Source organism: Hemitrygon akajei, chromosome 3 (assembly GCF_048418815.1).
Source record: "Hemitrygon akajei chromosome 3, sHemAka1.3, whole genome shotgun sequence".
Classification (NCBI taxonomy): domain Eukaryota; kingdom Metazoa; phylum Chordata; class Chondrichthyes; order Myliobatiformes; family Dasyatidae; genus Hemitrygon; species Hemitrygon akajei.
Window position 1 is genome coordinate 110,256,930 of NC_133126.1, and position 23,920 is coordinate 110,280,849.

A 23,920-nucleotide genomic window follows, 5' to 3' on the forward strand; every position below is an offset into this window, starting at 1 on the left:
TAGCCTTAGTTTGGTTGTCCTTCATCCAGTTTGATTGCTTCTCCACCCATTTCTGTTTCAGTTAATCAGTTTAGTTCATTCAGCTCATTATGTCATTGATCATTACCATCCTATTTGTTACCTTTGTCTAATCACACACTGGCCTACAGTGTATACTCACAAAGTAATCAGGATTTTATTTGAAAATGGTTTGTTACTTAATGTTGTACTTTTTTTAATGAAATACAAACAATTCTCTCTAATATGGTTAGTTCTACAGATACATTGATGCAGAAGACAAAAAATAAACATCTAAAACAAAATTCTAGAGTGCCTGAGACTTTTGCACAGTACTGTATATCACACTGCATTCTTTGGCAATCTTCTGCACTTCTCACAATGCCACTGATCTTTGTACTGTCTGTGAACTTACTAGTCCACTCAACCACTTTTTTACCCAAGCCATTTATATATATCATAAACATCAGAGGTCCCAGTACAGATCCATGTGGAACACCACTAGTCACAGACCTCCAGCTAGAATAAGTCCCATTGATCACCGTCCACTATCTTAGAGGCAAGCCATCTCTAAATCTAAATGGCCAAGTCTCCATGAATCCCATGCGTCTCAATCTGTTGAATGTCCTCTCATGGGGGACCTTGTCAAACATTTGATGGAAATCCATGCAGACCATCTCCACAGTTCATTGATCACCTTCAACACCTCCTCAAACTCAGTCATGACTTGACCCACGCAAAGCCATTCTGGCTCTCCCTAATGACAAATTAAAATTGGTTTCATGTTTTCAAAAATACGCTGTTAAAGCTGATAATGGCTTTACTGTGGAGGAACTGGAGTGAATGCTGATCATCAAAATCAATGTCCTCAAAAAATCCCTTTTGGGTTTCAAGGCATGGCATATCTCAGTCACCCATTGTGGAGGATGTAGAGGCTTTGGAAAGTGAGCAGAAGAGGTTTATTGGGATGCTGCCTTGATTAGAGGGTATGAAATATGAGAGGCTGGACACACTTGGTTTGTTTTCTGTAAGGCTGAGGGGAGATCTGGTGACTTGTAAAGTTATGAGAGACAGAGGCTACGTCCACACTAGACCAGATAATTTTGAAAATGCCAGTTTCACGTAAAAACGATAGGCGTCCACACCAATACCTCCGTCCACATTAAAACGGGTATTTGGGTGAATCTCTTCCTATTGGGCATGCACAAGGCACATCTACAGAAAACAAGCAACATGTTTGGTGTCAAATCTCACTGTGAAAGTGCGCGTTTGTGCAGTTACAGACTAGAAAAACTTTTAAAAAAGTAAAAAAACTTAAAAGGCCAAACGACGTACAACTGTTGGCTCTCGCGCAGGAGGACTTAAAACTAAAAAAAACAACTACTGGAGCATACGGAGGCAACCGACAAGGAGTTCACGGACAGTATGACCCGGCTGACGATGAACATTGAAAAACTGACTAACTCTGTTGCATTCATAAAGCACCTTGTTAAATGTATAAAACATGACTACATCAGTGTTATCTTCCAAACAATGTTACATTAGGCTGTTACACATCTATTGTCAGAGAAGTACTTGCATAAATAGGTAAACCACCTTCATACAAGCAAGGACAGAAAACAGGGCAAAGTGAGTATACTTATTTATTCAGTAAGTTATGGGTCAAAGTATATGGTCAGTACACTTCTAACTCTACTGGCTTCAGTCTCGTTGCCGTCTGTTCTGAAATTGATAGGTTGCATGGGGGGTGCATTCAAGAAAGCAATGAAATGCCACCATCTGTTCCGGCACACCATGACAGCGTTTCTAGTAATCTCTGGTTACCCCATCCACACTACTCTGCCCAAGCGGCGTTTTCAAATTTACACACACTGGAGGGTGTTTTAGAAAAGTTTCATTTTTGGGGAGGAAAACGCCATTTTAGTGTGGACAGAGGGTCAAAAGGAAGAGAAAAAGCTTTGGTGTCATGGTCCGGTCCGTGAAGTCTGCATTCCAGTTCATGGTCCAGTCCAATGTTCCTGAGTTCAGGTTTTCCGGTTTTCCCTTGTTCTGTTGGGTGCTCTAATTGAGGCACCTGATTCTCATTTTGGGCTGGCTACATACATAGCTCCTGGGTTCAGTTTCGTTTGCTGGATGCTAATTTTGGGCTGGCTACATGCATAGCTCCTGGGTTCAGTTTCTTTTCGCCTGCGTCCTTGTTTGTATCGCTTCAAGTTCTACCACCGGAGCAAGACTGGAGCCTTGCTGTGTCTAGATATGGAACTGTCTCTCTGTCCACGCCTTCGCTAGGTAGGTCTGGCCGTTTGCCTTTACCTTGTGTTGGGAACCATCTCTCTGTGTTCTGTGTATGAGTCACGGCCCTACGTCCTGCTCCCTAGGAGGGGTCCTGCAGCCAAGCCTCGAAGAACCCAGACCTCGCCTAGTCCTGCAGCCATGTTATGTCCTCGCCTAGTTCAGGAACCCAGGTTCAGTCCTAACCTGGTCTAATATCCATGTGCAGTTTGCAAATTCTTCCTGTGTCCAAATGGGTTTCCTCAGCAGACTGGTTTCCAGATAACTTTGCTGGGATGAAGTAATTCGCACAGATGGTCTAAAAGCTTCTGTGGACAATGGTTCCTTGAATATCCTAAGGTGCCAGTATGTTAATTAGTTGCTGTAAATTGCCCTATAGTTTAGATAAGTAAGGGAAAATATCAAAGGTAGATGTGAGAGGGAATAATTTGCAGAGTCATAGAGCCATCCAGAACAGAAACAGGCCTTTTGGCCCGATCCGTCAACACCAATCAAATTACCTACCTGGAAGAGTCTCAATGTCTGGATTTGGCCCACATCTCTCTCAACCTGTCCAAATGTCATCCCAATATTGTAGTTGTAACCATTGCTACCACTGCAGCAGTTCATTTCATATTCATTTCATTTCATATACCTACAGTATAACCCTTTCTGTGAAGAAATTACCCTTTAAATCTTTCACCACTCACCTATAATCTAGTTTTAGATTCCTCTGCTCTGAGAATCATGATGGTGACCACTGACCTAAAATCTATATCCTCTAGTTTTAAACTCTGCTCTGAGAATCGTGATGGTGACCACTCACCTAATCCATGTACCCAGGAAAGAAAGAGGAAGAAGCAGAAAAAAGTTAAATTTCTCCCCAGGAGCTAGAATTTCACCAATAAGCCAAATGGCCTTCTTCAGCATCAGTTTAAGGCCTCCATAAATGGATAAGCACAATTAGCTGCAGTGCAACACTTTCTCAGTCTGCTTTGACTGTCCTCCACTCTCTTGTATTACTCCAACTCACACACACAGAATGCTGGAGGAACTCAGCAGGCCAGGCAGCATCTATGGAAAAGAGTACAGTCGACGTTTCAGGCCGAGACCCTTCGTCAGTACTGGAGGAAAAGAGATGAGGAGTCAGGGTAAGAAGGAGGGGGGAAGGGAGGAAGAAACACAAGGTGATGGGTAAAACTGGGTGGTGAAGAAAAGAACTGGGAACACGAGTGAATCCGCAGATGCTGGAAATAAATAAAAACACAAAATGCTGGCAGAACTCAGCAGGCCAGACAGCATCTATGGGAGAAGGTAGTGACGACGTTTCGGGCCGAAACCCTTCATCAGGAGTGGGAAAAGGAGTTCAAAAGAACTGGGAAGTTGATTGGTGAAAGAGAAACAGCTCTGGAGAAGGGAGAATCTGCTAGGAGAGGACAGAAGGCCATAGAAGAAAGAAAAGGAGAGGAAGAGCACCAGAGGAAGGTGATGGGCAGGCAAGGAGATGAGGTAAGAGAGGGAAATGGGAATGGGGAAGGAGAAGTAGGGAGGCATTAGCAAAAGTTTGAAAAATCGGTGTTCATGCCATCAGGTTGGAGGCTACCCAGACAGAATATAAGGTGTTGGTCCTCCAACCTGAGTGTGGCCTCATCGCGACAGTAGAGGAGGTCGTGCACTGACATGTTGGCGTGGGAACTGGAAGTTGAATTGAAATAGGTGACCACTGGGAAATCCCGCTCTTTCTGGTGGATGGGGTGTAGGTGCTTTGTGAAGTGGTCTCCCAATCTATGTCAGGTTTCACCGATACACAGGAGGTCACACTGGGAGCACCAGATATGGTAGATGACCCCAACAGACTCACAGGTGAAGTGTCACCTCACCTAGAAGGACTGTTTGGGGCCCTGAATGATAGTGAGGGCAGAGGTGAAGGGGCAGGTGTAACACTTGTTTTGCTTGCAAGGATAAGTGCCGGGGGGAGATTAGTGGGGAGGGACAAATGGACAAGGGAGTCACATAGGGAACGATGCCTGCAGAAAATGGTGGGGAAGGAAAGATGTGCTTGGTGTTGGGATCCCATTGGAGATGGTGGAAATTCCATGATTTCCAATTCCAACAGGGGAAGTGTGGTAGTACCCTGAGGTCTGCAATATTATGGGTTACCTACTGTGGAGCAACTTGCGATGGGAAAACCCTGAGCCTAGCAAGTCTCATCCGTGGTCAGCGAAGATGTGGAGGGGGACTTGGATGCTGATTCAGTGTGTGTCTCATCTGTATCAGGTCCCCAAGCTCCTACACTGATTCTAACTCATTATTTATCTACAAGGCTAAAAATAACAGCGCAGGCTCTTCAGCTCATCGTATCAATGCTGACCATCTATACCAATTCTATTTACCAGCACTTGGTCCATAGCTCTGGCAACTTAAGTGCTTCTGTAAATACCTCTTCAATGCTGTGGAAACTTTGACCTCCTCAGGTAGTGTCCCCAGATTCCAAGCAACCTTTGAATGAAAATGCAAATTAATTTACCATGCAGCCACAGTGGCATTATCATGGCCAACCCCAGCTGTGATCAAATGTCATGTTGCTAAGTGTAATGATTGTGGTTGTGCTGGATGGTTCAAAATTGAATGGTTGAAGGGAAGAATGTTTCTAAAACTGGTGGAGTAAAACTTCAGCCTTTGTACCTCCTGCCTGATGGTAGATGCAAGAAGATGGCATAGCCCAGATAGTAGATTGTTGATGCTGGACATTGCCATTTTGAGGCAGTGTTTCATGTAGTGCCGTAGTCCATTTGCTTTGCAAGAACACAGGCGTGAATCCTGAGTTTCCTATTGCCTGACCCCCGTATTCCCCATTCCAGCCCCACCCTGACCCATTCCATTGTTGTTTGTTATTTTGTTGTGGGAAACTGGATTAGCAAATTTGCAAATGACACCAGTAAGGCAGGCTATCCAAACTTACAGCAGGACCTGGTACAGCTGAAAATATGGATTGAAAAGTTGCAAATGGAATCTAATGCAGAATAGTATGAGGATTTTCACTTTGCAGAACAAACCAGGGTAGAACTTGCACATCAAATGGTAGGGCAATGATGTGTGTGTTAGAACAAAAGGATCTGGGAATACAGATCCATAATTCCTTAAAAGTGGCATCACAGGTAGATGGGATCATAAGGGGATTTTGTATTGGTTGGATGGACCAAAGGGGCCGTATCTGCTCTACAACACTGACTCTATGGCTCCATGATCCACCTCTCTGTTTTTTTTCCCTTCATTGTTATAACAAGCCTAATTTAATCTGAAGAACAGCACTTCATCTTCCATCTGGGCGTGTTGCTGCATTCTGGATTCAATGTCAAGTTCTTTCAGGTAACTTGCTTCAGAATTTCTGCACCTGCATGTTTTGATTTTCAGTAACTCGCTTTCTCTGCTTTTGTCAGAACTGACTGCTTTTTGCTATATGTATTCGTCTATGACTTTGACCCAGCTTTTCTCATTTTATTTGAAGAAGATCACTGGGCGGTATGTTCTAGGCCTGGAGCAATTCACCACGGCGAGGCCCGGGTCCTAATTCAAGGTATTAGTGCTTGCACATTCTTAGTGCTGGCCAAGATAAACTGGAAGGCAGGGAGTTGGGTGAGGTTGGATTGAACTGGGTGCTGAGCTAATTTGAAGAGATTAAGAACAACTTCTCTGGCAGCGAAATCTAGTCCCGGATCAATTTGCTATGGCAGGGACGGGTCCTAATGTGAGGTTCAAACAATTTAAATGCTGGCCCAGATGCTCTGGAGGCTCCTCTCTCCATAACACCCCTGCTGCTGTGCTTTGCGTTTGAGAACTTTGCCCCACTATGATGATGTACTGAACACCAAGGCCTTGGGCCTACTCCGGGCTGCTCCAGGGATTTGGATCGAAGGACCCAATTTGGCGCGGAATGCTGTTGTTGTTGCTTGCTTCTATTGTTTTGTGTCTTTCTTCTCTCTTCCTCTGGGAGCTCTGGGGATCAGTCTTTATTTTAACTGGGTTCTTTCAGGTTCCTTGCTTTGCGACTGCCTATAAGCAAACAAATCTCAAGGTTATAAATTCTTTGATAATGAATGTCTTTGCAGCCTGCCCTGCTGGACATGTCCCACAGCTCTACAACTTGCAACACATTGCTCACATTATCACCTGCTAATTGCTCCAATAACCCATTTAACTAGACAACCATTACAACCTCTCCCCTGGCCTCAACCTATTATAGTTCTTCCTTTTCCCCTTTCTGTCCCTTTCCCAACAACATAAAATTAACTTGTTATCTTTCATTCCCAGTTGTGACAAATCATCTGTGACCTTAAATGCTCTTTCTCTCCACATAAGCTGCCTGAACAGCCAAGTGCCTGCAAATTTTCTATTTTTAAAACCTGTTCTGACTTTCATCCCTAAAGATGCAATTATTTTCCATTTTTTAATATTGATGACTCTGTACAACTGCTCTGATGGCCTTTGAGGGATGCAGATCTCACTCCAATAATCTACCTTCCATTTGAATTCAGAAGACTCCAGAAAGCGTATCGGTGAATTTCCTGAATATGCTCTGACAGAAGAGGCTGTATTGGCCAATTTGTTAAAACGAACGTCATCGTCATGGGTCTTAATGCCACGTCTGGCTGGGATTTACCAGCACTTTGCCTGTACTTCCCAAGGCAGGGTAGACTGCTGCTAGGAGCTTTGTTTCCACTGAATGCTGTGTGTCAGCATCAGTGCTTCTAAACCATTGTGAATTTTGGACAGCACTGGGAGGGCAACATGAGGGTAACATAGCATGAGTCAGACCCTTGGTCAGAACCTGTACCATGTAGAACAGTGGATAGATGACCTCTCCCATAAGGTTCTATCTTGCTAGTCACTGACCAGTTTGATGTATATTCCCTCCTTTCCAAGTCTGAGGTTTCTGGCATTCCCGGTTTATTTTACGAGCAGAACACTCTGAAAGTCTGAATCTGTGTGATCTGATGACCAATATTTTAAATTTAGATTGGAGAATCTACGTAGTTTACAGCCATTCAGGATGACCAGTGACTTTCAGTGCAACAGCAACCCCCCGACCCACCAGAAGATACTGATTGAAGGAGAAAGAGTTCAGCACCTGGAATTTTGGAAGCAGTGATTCTGTCCTTCAGGGAGCTGGGACCAGACTGACCTGTCCAGTGGGTGAAGGAGGAAGGTGATCGAAATGACCACTATACTGCAATCACAACACATTACAAGAACCTCAATTATTAAGTTCTTAATTTAGGCACAAATTCCAAGATCTCTGTTTTCACACTCAGGCTGCACAATCAGATGTGGGATTCTCTGTCTCCGGGGGATCACAGTAATTTAAGGAGACAGCATTAAGGCTGGCTAATATAGAAAAGATGAGTGTTGGTCATGTGTCCAGTGCACATCACTGTCAGTCAATTATTCTGAGCTGTTGCGAGCACCTTAACTCAAGATCATGACAGTGACAAGTATTTCCAGAATTCTTTGTTCACTGTGCCACAGGAGAGACAGTTCTGCTGGGGATTTGTTTATTTTACCATGTACATTATAATTTATGTTAATTTATGTTTGTTACGTTTATAATGCACAGTGCTATTGCTGCCAAAGACTAATTTCCATTGCATTTAAACCCTGGGTAAGCATGCCTATGATGATAAACTTGAACTTGTTTCAAGATTCAAGATTCAAAAACTTTATTGTCATTCTAACCGTACATCAGCTCTGCAGGGCAGAATGAGACAGCGTTTCCCAGGGCAAGTGCAGTCATAACATAACAAACGCAACACTAAATAGTAAACACAACAATAAATAGTAAAACACAACAGCCACATGTTGGTTAAAATCAAGTTATAAGTGTCCAGTGCAAGTTAAAAGTGTCCAAAGCAGAGTCAGGTGGAGCAGCTATTTAGCAGTCTGACTGCCTGTGGGAGGAAGCTGTTTAGTAGCCTTGTGGTTTTAGTTTTGATGCTCCTGTAACATTTACCTGATGGCAGAAGAACAAACAGTTTATGGAGAGGGTGTGAGGGGTCTTTAATGATGTACCGTGTCTTCTGGAGGCATTGACTCTGAAAGAGGTCTTGGACAGAAGGTAGGGAGACCCCAATAACCTTCTCTGCTCCCCTAACCACCCTCTGCAAGGCTTTTGTGTCAGCAGCACTACAGCTGGAGTACCAGGTTGTGATGCAAAAGGTCAGCACACTCTCAACCACACCTCTGTAGAATGTAGTTAAGATGTTAGTGGAGAGTGATGCTTGTTTAAGCTTCGTCAGAAAGTGCAATCTCTGCTGGGCCCATTTCACAATCCCAGTGGTGTTCCTGGACCAGGTGAGATTGTCCGAGATCTGTACCCCAAGGAACTTGATGTTTTCTACTCTCTCCACTGTGGAGCCGCTGATGCTGAGGGGTGTGTGCTCAGGCTGAGACCGTCTGAAATCAACGATCATCTCCTTGGTTTTGGTGACATTAAGCATCAAGTTGTCGTCACTGCACCAGCTCTCTAGGTGTTTGACCTCCTCCCTCTACATTGTTTCATCATTTTTGCTGCTGAGCCCCACCACTGTGGTATCATCAGCAAATTTAATGATCAGATTCCCCTTGAATCTGGCTGCACAGTCATGTGTTAGCAGCGTAAACAGCAATGGGCTAAGCACACAGCCTTGCAGGGATCCAGTGCTCAGTGTGATGGAGTCAGAGATGTTCCTGCCAACACGGACTGACTGTGGTCTCTCTGTCAAGAAATCCAGAATCCAGCGACACATGGCAGTGTTAAGGCCAAGCAGCGACAGTTTTTCCACTAGTCTCTGTGGGATGATGGTATTGAACGTTAAACTGAAATCAATGTACAGGATTCTGGCCTAAGTGTCTTTGTTGTCCAAGTGAGAGAGAACTGTGTGCAGTGTGGTGGATATTGTGTCCTCTGTAGAGCGGTTTGATCGATAAGCAAACTGTAGACTATCCAGCGATGAGGGGAGGCTGGCTGTGATATGAGGCTTGACAAGCCGTTCAAAACATTTCATCACTATGGGAATCAGGCCGACAGGACGGTAATCACTCAGACAGGCTACAACTGATTTCTTTGCTACAGGGATGATTGTGGAGGTTTTGAAGCATCTGGGGGCAATGGTTTGACTAAGGGAGATGTTGAAATGTCTATCAGGACATCTGCTAATACATCAGCACATTCCTTGAGCACACGTCCAGGGATGTTGTCGGGACCTCCCGCTTTTCGTGGGTTAACCCTGGCAAGGGTCCTCCGTGTGTGCTCTGAATCAATGATTGGAGCTGGCTGGTCAGATGGTAAGAAGGGACTGGCTCTCCCCATTGCTGTAGTGTTTGATGCTTTGAAGTGTGCAAAGAATTTGTTAAGCCTGTTAGGAAGAGAGGCATCGCTGTCATCAGTTTTTTCCCTGATCTCGTATCTGTCAGAGCTTTAATTCCCTGCCACATCTGTCTGGTGTCACCTGTGTCACAGAAGTGTCCATGTATTTTGCCTGCGTAGGCCCTTTTCACTTTCCTGATCCCTAGTGAAAGTGCAGACCTGGCTGAGCGAGGCACACTCCTGTCCCCCGATCTGTAGGCTGTGTCATGGGCCTTCAGTAGTGAACACACCTTTGTTGTCATCCATGGCTTTTTATAACCACGTGCGGTGCAGGTTTTCATCACAGTGATATCCTCCGTGCATTTGACTATGTAGCTGATTACTGCCTCCGCATACTCCTCAATGTCTATATGGTCATCCTAAGAGGCTGCTGTTTTGAATATGTCCCAGTCTGTGTGCAAAAAACAGTCTTGTAGTGCTGAGGCTGCTCCTTTTGGCCAGACCCTTATCTGCCTTTTCTCTGCTCTCACACGTTTAAGCAGTGGTTTATATGTTGGTGTTAACATGACAGATATGTGGTCAGAGTGGCCAAGATGGGGGCGGGGGGGGGGGGGCTGCTTTGTATGCCTGTGGGGTGTTTGTATAAACCAAGTCCAGTGTGTTGTCTCCCCTGGTTTTGAAATCCACATATTGCAGGAATTTGGGGAACACAGTCTTTAAGCTGGTGTGGTTAAAGTCCCCAGCTGTCAGGATGTGTAGTCAGTAGCTCACTGATGGCTTCATGTAGGCCTCCCAGTGCTTCGTTAGCATTAGCCTCAGCATTGGCACTGGGAGCTACGTAAACAGCTGCCACAAGCATGATGGTGAATTCCCTCGGCAGATAGAACGGCCGGCATTTCACAATGAGAAACTCAGCCAGCGGTGAGCAGTGTTTAGCAGCTACTGTAGCATTCACACACCAGTCTTTGTTGATGTAGATACACAGATCCCCTCCCCAGCTCTTACCGGAGCTAGCTGCCTCTCTGTCCGCACGAAACGATGTCATTCCCTCTAGCTGTATCGCTGCGTCCGGTATGTTATCGTGGAGCCAGGATTCCGTTAAGCCATACACACAGCAGTCTTTAAATTCCTTGTGTGTTTCTCTCAGCAGACGCAGCTCATCCAGCTTGTTGTCGATGGAGCGGACATTTGAGAGCAGGAAGGATGGTACCGCTGGCCTGGTGGAGTTGGCTTTTAGCCTAGCATGGATGCCGGCCCTCTTACCCCTCCTCTGTCTTCTCTCACAGTGCTTTCACTTCCTCCTCCTTCGGGAAGCAGCCGGCTTGGTAGCAGATAGTGGTCCGTAGTGGAGTAAACTGTCCAAGAACTCGTCAGTTTTACCGACATAGTATGCCCTGATGTTAACGAGCATATTCCGACTGTATGTTATGTGTCTAGGACAAACAGAATAAACACTAGATACATTTATCGCTCCCCGAGGGGCTGCTGCGTCCATGCGTGCCGCCATCTTGTCTAGTGCAAACAAGAGGCTGTTCAGATTCACCCAACCATACTCACTTAACAACACATGTAACGGACTGTAATGTTGTCCTGTTCCTGTAACTTCCAATTTGTGTGTAAAGGTTTATAAATTTCCCAGTTAGGTCTCCGAGGAGCAGAGGGGCATCTGGCTTCACATATCACCTTCCAGCTCGACCTCCTTCCCTTTCTCCCACCACCTTATTCTGGCATCCTCCCCCCCCCCCTTCCAAATCTGATGAAGTGTCTCGGCCCAAATGTGGACTGTTTGTTCATTTCCACAGATGCTGCCTACCTGCTGAGTTCCTCCAGCATTTTGAGTGTGCTGAGTTACATATGTCAGTCAGGGTGCCTTGCTGAATAGCCCAAGGGATTTCATTGTTAAATTCAGAAGCAATCCTGAGGCTACATCCACACTAGACCGGATAATTTTGAAAACGCTGGTTTTGTGTAAAAACAATAGGCATCCACACTATGCGTTTTTAAAAAATATCTTTGTCCACACTGAAACAAAGATTTCGGTGAATCTCCTCCTACTGCGCATGTGCAGGACACATCTACTGAAAACAAGCGACATGTTTAGTGTCGAATCTCGCTGTGAAAGACGGTGCATGTTTGTGTAGTTACAGACTAGAAAAACTTAAACGACGGACAGCTGTTGGCTTTTGTGCAGAAGGACTTAAAAGTAAAAAAAAAACAAATAATGGAGTGTACGTAGGCAACCAACAGGGAGTTCATGGATAGATTGACCCGGCTGACGACGAACACTGAAAAACTGACGAACTCTGTTGCATTAATAAAGCACCTTGTTAAATATATAAAAACATGTCTGCATCAGTGTTATCTTGTATTTCCATTTAATGTTACATTAGGCTGTTACACATCTATAGTCAGAGAAGTACTTGCATAAGTAGGTAAACCACCTTCCTACGAGCAAGGACAGAAAACAGGGCAAAGTGAGTACACTTATTTATTCAGTAAGTTATGGGTCAAAGTATTTGGTGAGTACATTTCTAACTCTTCTTGCTTCAGTCTCATTGCCGTCTGTTCTGAAATTGTTAGGTTGCGTTCAAGAAAACAATGAAATGGCGCACTGCCGTCTGACAGTGTTTTCAGATTTCTCCGGTTACCCTGACAACACTGATCTGCCCAAGTGGCGTTTTCAAAAATACACACTCTGGAAAGCATTTCTGAAAAGCTCCAGTTTCGGGGGACAAAAACGTCATTTTAGTGTGGACGGAGGGTAAAAATGAAGAGAAAAAGCTTCGGTTATGGATTTATCCGGCGTAGTGTGGACATAGCCTGAGAAGATTGCCCTGAAGTGACAGATGCCAAGTGGGTACAATGTTAGCTCCAGTCACATTTTGCAACAGAATCCAGCCATGCAGACGTGAAGAGTCAAAGGAACAGTTTATTCCAGCTTCCAGGGATCTATTTCTTCTTTTTCTCAATTAGACAGAAGAACAGCTAAATCATTGCAGCTTACAGGTTGTGTAGAAAACAAGTGCATTCCAACAGTGGCAGTATGACAGGAACACTCTCAGAGGTTTAAGAAATTCACAGCCATAATTTGTACTCATGATTGCTCCACAAATGCACAAGCTCCTCTGATAAATGTTCTCAAACCTTAACATTCGGTAGATTCTCTTTCCAAACTTGCTGCCTGGCTGTCCCCTGCAATATTTGTTTATATTTCACAAATTTCTTATTATTTCTCAGGTAGAATTAACTGGACAGGTCTAGGCCATTCTGTACAAATCACCTCATAGGTTGAGGCTGACCTGTGGTGCTCACAGACCTCATAGTCCAGAGACATACTGGTTAGTAGGTTAATTGGTAACCTAGTTAGTAGTTAAATTGTCCTGTGATAAGAAGGTTAAATAGTTGGTTTCCTGGTGAGCGCCAGAAGGACCTGTTTCGCACTGTGAAGTGGGAGCAGGACTAGATTATTTAAACTTATGATTGTACATAAGGATTTTAAAGCAAGGTGTATCCTTGATATTCAAAAGTTCTTCATGGACATCCACTTTGGGATATCCTACAAGTGCTGTGTAAGTACTGTGTATGCTAACTTTATACAGTGAGTGGGTCATTCAAAAATGTTTTATGGACTTGAAATGATGCGACTTATTTAGCACTTAGCAAAGGCCTATAAAATGAAGTAAGGTTTAAGCGGAGCGGCCATTTTGGGACTGGCCGTTGTGTGAGTGGACATTGTTAGAGTGGAGAGCTTGAGGCTTTGGCACAAGAGACTCCGTGAGATGAAACAGATGCTCTGGTAAGTTTCTGTTCCTCTTTGTCTATTAGTGCTGAGCGAGAGTAGGGAGAATGGATCCAGGGTCAGTGATGTGTTCTTTTTGTCAGATGTGGGAAATCTGAGAGACCATCAGCCTTTCTGACAACTACGTCTGTGTGAAGTACACTCAGCTGCAGCTCTTCACGGACCGCGTTAGGGAAATAGAGCTGCAGCTGGTGGTCTATGGCTATATGGTAGAGTGAGGAGGTGTAGATAAAGGCTACAAGGAGGTAGTCACCTGCAAGTTGCAAGAGGCAGGTAGCTGGGTGACTCCCAGGAGACAGAATGGGAATAGGCAGACATTGCAGAGTACCCTTGTTGCTGTTCCCATAACAGGCATACTGCTTTGGATACTGTTGGGGAGCAACATTTCAGAGGAATGACTTAGTGTAAAACCTGTGTAGCACCGGTCTTATTGCATGAAACTAGTTGCCGCACTCTGAGAAAATCAAATTACTCTAGTTTCTAGTAGGCCATCAAAAAATTCTAGCTATCGGTAGGAGGCAGTGAATAGAGATGACATTCTTCTGGAAATAAGGTTTTGTTTATAAGAAAAAATCAATATGTACTGTTATGATACATCAACAATCAATACAAAATTGAAACAGGTTTTTTATAAACAAACAAAACATTTATTAAACACTGCTCAATAAAAATGAAAAGTAAACAAAAGACTAACTTAACTGGAAGTTAACTGCTATACGGCAACTCCAACAGTTCTTAAAGGATAAATGCAGACACAGTTCTTTAAAGTGGTAAATGCAAAAGTTCAAACGATTTACACAGTCAATTAGGAGAGACTTTCCTGAAGTAATGAATTCCTCAATGACGTGATGTTACTGCTGATCCCAGCTAAAATATGCCGTGCCCGAAGGATTTACGACAAAGGAAATAAAATGGCTTAAAGGCACTGACCTTTCCTTGGCGAATACCCCTGCTCCAATCCTTTCTGCCCTTCCGAATGAGGATTCAATAAGGTCGATCCTTATTACCGATGACGACATCAACTTTACTCGATCCTTCAGGTCTCCGTACTTCCATCAATCTTCACTCTCCGACTGGACTAAACTGGCAGTGTTGTGAAACTGCCAGCAATAACCTTTGAGACTTAAGGCAGAAAGCAAAACTCTACTTTAAAAAAAAACTGCATCATGAGACGAATACGCAGTATAACGGAGTCACTGACAAATTAAGCAACAAACTGACCTGCGTCACAGCAAGGCTTTCCCCTTGTATACCTGTTGAAACAGGCCATCACATGACCTCTCACATGATGGGAAAATTACATCACTCTACCATCACAAGACCATTACATCATGCTCAGCAGAGATTCAATTACATCATGGTCATGTGACAGTCACAAGAAACCCATGGGGTATGTAACAGTACAAAATATTTACACGAGCAAGAACAATTCAAAATTCCAGTATTCTGTTTAGGTTCCAAATCTTAGATATGAAAACACAACAAATTCCTTTTTAATTACAATCAGTGAGATTCCTTTATTACTCTAATCTCTCTAACTAATTAGATCTAGTGCTATTCCCTATTTATAACTTTACAAACTAAACTTATACAGTGAGTGGGTCATTCAGAAATGTTTTATGGGTTTGAAATAGAAAACCACTTATAATTACTATTTTTAAGTATTATAGTTAACTTAAGTTTCAGTTCCAAGTAGAATATCTACAAATTTAAAGTCAAATTCAAAGATTATATATACACAGTTTAACTCCTTTCATGACAATTTTCCAATGTCACAACTTCTAAACAAAGTAAATCTCATTCAGTAACTTATCAAAGTCTTTGCAAAAATAATCAGCTGTTGCAGAAAATCAAATTTGGATTCTTCGAATGAAAATAACTTGTACATCCAACCGTATTAAATCCTCTACATCATTTCACATTTTGTTCCCCCAGTGGTTCTTCACCTTGGGTGATTCACCATCTTGTTTCTTGCTCTCTTGGAATGAAATCATTTTATCATCCACAGTAAGTCAATTCACAGATTTGTACAAAAACTTGACCAAATGCCTTGGGATGGTTTTACAGAACTGATTCCTGACTATACGGTAGGAATTTTGGACACTGGTCTCTGCCGATATTGTCTCATTAAAGCTGCCGCATGTTATAGCCGTAGCTTCGATATATCTTTTATCACTATTGTCTCTCCTGCAGGGGTTTCAGCCTGAGGGTTTCAAGTTAGTAGGGTAAAGGTACTCACTACTAATTCCACTCTTAACAGTTAATGTCTTAAGCTTCTAATCGTTGCTGCATTTCTCTCCTTGTGTCCAACCTGCCCTGCCCTCACGTAGCATTTTTTTTCAAATTCTCTTTTTTTATATATAAATTGGTAAACCTCATTTTCATCCCTTTTCTAACATTACAACCTTGGGTTTAATTAACCTGGGTTACATTAGTGGCCAGGTCACTGGCACACTGTGGTTCAGAAGAGAAGGGTGGAGAAGAGGAATACAGTGTTGACAGGGGATTCAATAGTTAGTGGAGTCAGCAGGAGATTCTATGGATGTGAAAGACAGGAGCCAGTGTCAGGGATGTCACAGCTCAGATCTGTGGTATTCTAAAGGGAGAGAGTGAGCGGTCCGAAGTCATGGTACATATTGGTACAATGATATAGATAGAAAAAGGGATGATACTGTCAGGGTCTGGTCCGGAATCCACGTTCCGGGTTCTGATCCGGTCCGAGGGCTCCGGACTCCGGGTCCTGCAGTTGTCCCTCCCATCACCCATTATCTAGTTAGAACCCTCCTGGTTCAAGGAGGCACACCTGTAACTCATTGAGCTGCAGGTGCTTATAAGGGGCCTTGGGACTGGGACCAGGCAGGTGGTCGTTTTGTTCTGTTTCCTGTTTCTCCACCGGCTCCGAACTCTTCTCTGCATTCTGTGATTCCGCCCGGGCTCAGATCTTCTCCTCATCATCTTCTCTGCCCTGTACCAGTACTGCCAGGTTGGTCTGCTCCCCCACCTTTCTTCCCATGCGCTGGTCCTGCTTCTCCACTCGTTTGTTTTGTTCGCGCAGTCGTGCTGTCTGCCGGCCGTTCCCGATTTTCCCGTTATCATGACTGTTGTGTCAGTCACCCTGGACCTATGCCCATTCCCACCCCTTGCCTCCGTCGGGCAGGTCCGGTCGACCTGCCGCTGCCCGGCAGTGGTTCTGCCCGTTCCTACCCCTTGCCTCCGTCGGGCAGGTCCGGTCGACCTGCCGCTGCCCGGCAGTGGGTCTGCCCGTTCCTACCCCTTGCCTCCGTCGGGCAGGTCTGGCCGACCCGCCACGGCCTGGCGATGGTTCTGCCCGTTCCTACCCTTTGCCTCCGTCGGGCAGGTCTGGCCGACCTGCCGCGGCCCGGCAGTGGTTCTGCACGTTCCTACCCCTTGCCTCCGTCGGGCAGGTCCGGTCGACCTGCCGCTGCCCGGCAGTGGGTCTGCCCGTTCCTACCCCTTGCCTCCGTCGGGCAGGTCTGGCCGACCCGCCACGGCCTGGCGATGGTTCTGCCCGTTCCTACCCTTTGCCTCCGTCGGGCAGGTCTGGCCGACCTGCCGCGGCCCGGCATTGGTTCTGCACGTTCCTACCCCTTGCGCCCGTCGGGCAGGCCCGGCTGGTCTGCCACTGCCCGGCGGAGGTTCTGCCCCATCCTCCTCTTCCACCCGAATTCTGGGATCATGCCCCGCACCTGCCTAGGGGTTTGCGTCGTGCCCAGGTCTCCGGTGTTTCCACCTGGATGGCAACCCTTCCCGGGATATATGCGGCCCACCCAGGGAGGGCTCTCCGCCAGCCTATCTAGCCACCTAGACCTGCCTGCCTGCCTGAACTCGAACTCCGGGAGCCCGCTCCGCTCTGCCTGCCGGAACTCCGGGAGCCCACTCCATTCTGCCTGTCTGAACTCTATCTACCTGAACCCCAGCTCTACCCTTAAGTGCCATGGCATCCCCATCCTGCCCTCCCCCTAGTACTTCAGTGTCTGCGTCCTGCGTTTGTGTCCATCCGGCCACGTACCTGACAGATACCCTGAAGAGAGAATATGGGGAGCTAGGTAGGAAGCTGAAAAGCAGGAGCTCAAGGGTAGGAATTTCTGGATTGCTGCCAGTGAGGGTAAGAATGGGATGATTTGACAAATGAGTGTGTTGTTATGATCCAGCAACAATGAATATAGAATTGAGACAGGTTTTTTATAAACAAATAAAACATTTATTAAACACTGCTCAAAAAAAACCCCAAAAGTAAACAAACGACTAACTTAACCGGAAGTCGGCTGCTATACGGCAGCTCGAACAGTTCTTAAAATGAGAAATGTGAACTCAATTCTTTAAAGTAGTATTACAAAAGTCCAAAATGGTTTACAGTCAGTTAGGAGAGACTTTCCTTGAAGTAATAAATTCTCTTTTGTGACATTACTGCTGATCCCAGCCGAAGTATGCCTTGCCCAAAGGATTTACGTTGAAGGAAATAAAACGGCTCAAAGGCACTGACCTTTCCTTGGCGAAACCTTGCTCCAGTCCTTTCTACTCTTTAGCAGGGACTATCTTGGATTGCAGGTTACAAATTCCTTCTAAATGAGGATCAAATAAGGTCGAACCTGTTTTACCACCGACAACACCAACTTTCCTCGATTCTTCGGCTTCCTAAACTTCGATAATTCTTCACTCTCCGACTGGACTTTAGCTGGCAGCAATTTTCAGAACCGCCGGTACAACGATTCTTACAGTAGAAATTAAAACTCCACTTTTAAAGTGAAACTGCATCATAAACTCAAATACACAGCAGCAGAACGGAGTCACTGAGGAATTAAACCACGAACTGAGCTGCGTCACAGGGAGGGGTTCTCCTTTTATACCCTGTTGAAAAAACCATCACATGACCTTCCACTGGTGGGATAATTACATCACTCCACCATCACAAGACCATTACATCATGCCCAGCAGAGCCTCAGTTACATCATGGTCATGTGATAGTCACAAGGTACCCACGGGTACGTAACACCTCCCTCCAAAAAAAATAATTTTGGTCTGTCATGAACAAAATTTTAACACTTAACTATTTACAAAAAAAGTACAAACGTATAAAACTTACACCATACACAGTATACATAGTATTATCATACAGCATCTTACAACTTACATCTTACAACTATACAGTAGGAGTGTTACAAATGTTAAATTATCTCTCCATAAAAAATTACATTGTACATTCATCATCGAGATAGACAATCAGTAATCACATTAGCTTTGCATTTAATATGAGTTATCAAACTATTGTACTCCTGTAACATTAAACCTTTGTTGCTAAATTGGAGTTTAATGTATTCCCTTAACCATTTTCCATAACCAAGCCCGGACCTACACCATAACTAAGGTAAGTCACAGTGGCATTTCCAAATTTACTTTTAGCTAGGTTAATAGTTAAGTTAGCTTTTGAAAGCCTTTCAAATAGTGTCTCCACCTCAGTAATGTGTACTTCCCAAGTATCATTTCCTGTAACTAAATCATCAATATAACCATATAACCATATAACAATCGCAGCACGGAAACAGGCCATTCCGGCCCTCCTAGTCCGTGCCGAACTTTTAATCCCACCTAGTCCCACCTACCCACACTCAGCCCATAACCCTCCACTCTTTTCCTGTCCATATACCTATCCAATTTTACCTTAAATGACACAACTGAACTGGCCTCTACTACTTCTACAGGAAGCTCATTCCACACAGCTATCACTCTCTGAGTAAAGAAATACCCCCTCATGTTTCCCTTAGACTTTTGCCCCCTAACTCTCAAATCATGTCCTCTCGTTTGAATCTCCCCTACTCTCAATGGAAACAGCCTATTCACGTCAACTCTATCTATCCCTCTCAACATTTTAAATACCTCGATCAAATCCCCCCTCAACCTTCTACGCTCCAATGAATAGAGACCTAACTTGTTCAACCTTTCTCTGTAACTTAAGTGCTGAAACCCAGGTAACATCCTAGTAAATCGTCTCTGCACTCTCTCTAATTTATTGATATCTTTCCTATAATTCGGTGACCAGAACTGTACACAATATTCCAAATTTGGCCTTACCAATGCCTTGTACAATTTTAACATTACATCCCAACTTCTGTACTCAATGCTCTGATTTATAAAGGCCAGCATTCCAAAAGCCTTCTTTACCACCCTATCTACATGAGACTCCACCTTCAGGGAACTATGCACTGTTATTCCTAGATCTCTCTGTTCCACTGCATTCCTCAATGCCCTACCATTTACCCTGTATGTTCTATTTGGATTATTCCTGCCAAAATGTAGAACCTCACACTTCTCAGCATTAAACTCCATCTGCCAACATTCAGCCCATTCTTCTAACTGGCATAAATCTCCCTTCAAGCTTTGAAAACCCATCTCATTATCCACAACACCTCCTACCTTAGTATCATTAGCATACTTACTAATCCAATTTACCACCCCATCATCCAGATCATTTATGTATATTACAAACAACATTGGGCCCAAAACAGATCCCTGAGGCACCCCGCTAGTCACCGGCCTCCATCCCGATAAACAATTATCCACCACTACTCTCTGGCATCTCCCATCTAGCCACTGTTGAATCCATTTTATTACTCCAGCATTAATACCTAACGACTGAACCTTCTTAACTAACCTTCCATGTGGAACTTTGTCAAAGGCCTTGCTGAAGTCCATATAGACTACATCCACTGCCTTACCCTCATCAACATTCCTCGTAACTACTTCAAAAAATTCAATAAGGTTTGTCAAACATGACCTTCCACGCACAAATCCATGCTGGCTACTCCTAATCAGATCCTGTCCAGCCAGATAATTATAAATACTATCTCTAAGAATACTTTCCATTAATTTACCCACCACTGATGTCAAACTGACAGGTCTATAATTGCCAGGCTTACTTCTAGAACCCTTTTTAAACAATGGAACCACATGAGCAATATGCCAATCCTCCTGCACAATCCCCGTTTCTAATGACATCTGAAAGATCTCCATCAGAGCTCCTGCTATCTCTACACAAACTTCCCTCAAGGTCCTGGGGAATATCCGGTCAGGACCCAGAGATTTATCCACTTTTAAATTTCTTAAAAGTGCCAGTACTTCCACCTCTTTAATTGTCATAGGTTCCATAACTTCCTTACTTGTTTCCCACACCTTACACCATTCAATATCCTTCTCCTTAGTGAATACCGAAGAGAAGAAATCGTTCAAAATCTCTCCCATCTCCCTCGGCTCCACACATAGCTGACCACCCTGATTCTCTAAGGGACCAATTTTATCCCTCACTATCCTCTTGCTTTTAATATAACTGTAGAAGCCTTTCGGATTTACTTCCACCTTATTTGCCAAACCAAACTCGTAACTTCTTTTAGCTTGTCTAATCTCTTTCTTAAGTTTCCTTTTACATTCTTTATATTCCTCGAGCAATTCCTTTACTCCATGCTGCCTATATCTATTGTAGACATCCCTCTTTTTTTGAACCAAGTTTCTAATATCCCTTGAAAACCATGGCGCTTTCAAACCTTTAACCTTTCCTTTCAACCGAACAGGAACAAAAAGATTCTGTACCCTCATAATTTCACCCTTAAATGACCTCCATTTCTCTATTACATCCTTCCCATAAAACAACTTGACCCAATCCACTCTCTCTAAATCCCTGCGCATCTCCTCAAAGTTAGCCTTTCTCCAATATAAGCATCTGTATTCTTTAACCCTTGAATCACAGAGTTAAACATCTGTGGAAAGTACCTGGGGCTTTCATCATCCCAAATGGAAGAACATTATATTCATATAACCCAAATGGAGTTACAAATGCAGAAATCTCTCTACCTCTACCTATTAATGGAACACAGCAATACCCTTTCAATAAATCAATCTTTGTAAGGAACTTTGCTTTTCCAACTTTATCTACACAATCATCTACTCCAGGAATTGGATATGCATCTGTTTTCGTCACAGCATTCACCTTCCTGTAGTCCATACAAAACGGAATACTACCGTCTGATTTAGGCACCATAACACAAGGTGAACTCCAATTTGAGTTAGAAGGTCTACTAATATTATTCTCTAGCATATATTTAATTTCTTTCTCAGCAAGTTCAAATTTTTCCATGTTCATCCTATATGGATGTTGCTTTATGGGTATGGCATCTCCAACATCTACATCGTGTGAAGCTACTGTGGTTCTTCTAGGAACATCTGGAAACAAATCCTTATATTTAAAAATTAATTGCTTCATCTGCTGTTTCTGCTCTGGCTGTAAATGACCTAATTTTTCATCAATATTTTCCAGAATGGTTGAGTTTGGTAACCTGACAGAAACAATGTTGGGTTTAGAATGAGTTTCAGATGAATCATCCATTATACTCCTAGTGAGATCAGACTCATTATTGTTGACCTCAACAGTCATAGTAGCAAACTGTTTCTCATAATATGGTTTTATCATATTTATATGGCAAAGTTGTGTTGGCCTTCTATGATCTGGAGTTTTATCATGTAATCCACATAATTAATTTTAGACACAATTTCATAAGGACCAATAAATTTAGCTTGTAAAAGATTCGTTTGCACTGGGAAAAGAACCAGCACCTTATCTCCAGGTTTAAATGTCCTCATCCTAGCTTCTTTATCGTACCAGGTTTTCATTTTCTCCTGAGCCAGTTTTAAATTTTCCCTGGCTAAACTACAAGCTTTATGTAATTTCTCTTTAAATTTTAAAACATAGTCCAGCAAATTAGTGTGTACCTCTTTATTAATCCATTGTTCTTTTAATAAAGCCAAAGGTCCTCGAACTCTATGCCCAAATACAAGTTCAAATGGTCTGAAACCTAATGATTCCTGTACCGACTCCCTTACTACAAATAGAAGAAAGCGTATACCCTCATCCCAATCATTTTCATTTTCCACACAATACGTCCTAATAATAGTCTTGAGGGTAGAATGAAACCTCTCCAAGGCACCTTGCAATTCTGGATGGTATGCAGACAAAGTAATTTGCTTAGCTCCCAATTTATAAACTATCTGTTAAAACAATCCAGACATAAAATTACTACCTTGATCAGATTGTATTTCCTTAGGCAACCCAAAATAAGTAAAGAATTTTATAAGAGCCTTTGTTACAGTTTTAGTTGTTATATTCCTAAGTGGTACTGCCTCTGGAAACCTAGACGCAGTGCACATGATAGTCAGCAAGTACTGATAGCCAGTTTTTGTTTTTGGTAATAAGCCTACACAATCTATAATAATATTGGAAAACGGTTCACCGATTGCTGGAATAGGTTACAGTGGGGCCACTGGAATAACTTGATTAGGTTTACCCACAATTTGGCAAGTATGACACGTTCTGCAAAATGTCGCCACATCTTTTCTCAAACCAGGCCAGTAAAAACCTTTTAAAACCTTGTCCACAGTTTTCCTTACCCCTTGATGTCCACCCAAGGGCACACTATGGGCTAAAGTTAAAATCTCATTTCGATAAACTTTAGGAACAACTACCTGGTGAACAATATTCCATTCATCACTTGCAGCAGTTGTAGGTGGTCTCCACTTCCTCATCAATACTCCTTTCTCAAAATAATATCCTACTGGCACCTTATCAATTTCACTATCTGGTAGAGCTTGTTCTTTTAATTGGATAATTTCAGGGTCTCTACTCTGCTCTGCTATCATCTCCTTCTGAGACAGAGACAAATCTTCATGGTCAGACTTACTCCAAGAATCTTGTTCAAACAATGAAGGTAAGAAAGTTTCTGACTCATCCTCAACACTCGAATCCTGAGTTGAACAGTCATGGGTAACAACCTCATTCTGCACATCGAGCTTTTTAGCCATAGCTCGAGTTACAACACAGGAGGAATCTCTGTTAGAATCCATCCGTGGTTCCTCTGACTTTATTGTCAAATGCACTTCAGGAAAAACTTGTCCACCTGCCAAGTCATTGCCTAACAATAAAGAAATATCCTTCACAGGTAAGCTAGGTTGTAGTTCTACTTTAACAAGTCCTGTAACTAACCCTGACCTTAAATTTACTCTATGCAAATGTACAGGCATAAGGGCACTCCCAACGCCTCGTATATAGTTTACCTCACCAGTGTCAGGCTCATCATTAAACTTTAACACACTGTCTAACATCAGTGATTGAGAAGCTCCAGTATCCCTAAGGATATCCCTAAGACCTCCGGTCTCCCTGACAAGAAGTTCATCCAGCTGCAGCTCCTAACAGACCGCGTTAGGAAACTGGAGCAGGAGCTGGATGACCTCTGGATCATTCGGGAGACTGAGCAGTTTATAGATAGTAGCTTCCAGGAGGTAGTTACACCTAAGGTACAGGGCACAGGTAATTGGGTTACCATCAGGCAAGGGAAGTGGAAAGGGCAGGTAGTGCAGGGTTCCCCCATGGCCATTCCCATCCAAAACAGGTATACCGATTTGGATGTATACCCATCCACCCGCCACCCCACTTGGGGTAGGGTTCCCCT